Raw genomic sequence first — 1,173 nt, 5'->3', positions numbered from 1 at the left:
GGAAAGAGCCAAACCTCCCCTTTGGTGACCCTGTCTTTGTCCAAGCAAAGTGACCACATCGTTGTAATTAAAGCCATCAGATGTGACAAAGCAGCAGCAAAATCCAACCTAATCTGTAGGTTAAAACCAGTTTCTGATGTTGAGTCAGTTGTCCTGTTTGGAAGAAAAGCCTCCAAGAATATTAGCCAACCTTGCTTTGCAAGGATTATGTGGATTGTGACAGGCTTTCAAGTCTACATCCACTCAGTATTCTGGAGTGATGTGAAATTTAGTTTCAATACCAGTTTCCTCAAACAGACTCTCTTTTGAACAGGCCAGTGTGGATCATAAAGGAACACGCTAAGCAGTGGTTGTTCTGTGGCTCTGAAATACATTGTGCAGGATGGCAATGGCATTTCTCTAGGAAACATGGCTATAGTTAATGGAAGTGCATTGGAAATTTCTGCATTTCCAGCTCAATGCAGTCCCACCATTCATCAATTCACAAAAGATCAGCTGCTCCCAATCTGGCATTGTTTAAAAGCTGGCTCTCACACAGCCCATGTGAGTGAATCAGAACTATCATTACACAGCAAAGTCACACTGATGACAAGAACAGAGCAATAGTATTTCTAGGAGAACAGTAAAACCATCGCACCATCTCTAAGCTGTCCTGTTCCTTCAGGATCCTACAAAATACTGCCAAAAGAGAAGTAGCATTAAAAAAATGACCATGCTTATGCCACGGATTTGGCAGAAAATGCAAATGTGTATCATCAGCTGTGTTGCCTGTTCTGATCTTGTCAAATAATAATTTGTCACTGCAACATTGCAGTAAGCGTTATGCTCCTATGCATGCAAGGTGTGAAGAGATAGTGCAGCATCCCTAATTTTTCTGAAGAATTATCACTGGTTACTAAAGATCTTCTGGCAAATTCAGTAGATACACCCTGAAGTTATTTGTAGCCTCCTGGTTTCTTTGCCATATTCTTGTTCTGACAATTAGGTATTTTTTTGGAAAATGTTCCCACATTTTCTCCTGAATGTTCCATTCTTGCTGTACCCTATTAGCTCTACTACATTTCATCAGAAGAGATAATATTATTCACTTCCCTTATGTTACATTTTCCTCAACTGAAAGCTGAAATCTGAGTATTATGAATAAGTAACAAAAACAGGTATTTTTACTAATGC

Source organism: Geospiza fortis, unplaced genomic scaffold (genome assembly GCF_000277835.1).
Source record: "Geospiza fortis unplaced genomic scaffold, GeoFor_1.0 scaffold40, whole genome shotgun sequence".
Taxonomy (NCBI): domain Eukaryota; kingdom Metazoa; phylum Chordata; class Aves; order Passeriformes; family Thraupidae; genus Geospiza; species Geospiza fortis.
The sequence above is the reverse complement of the archived record's forward strand: the minus strand, read 5'-3'. Positions refer to the sequence as shown.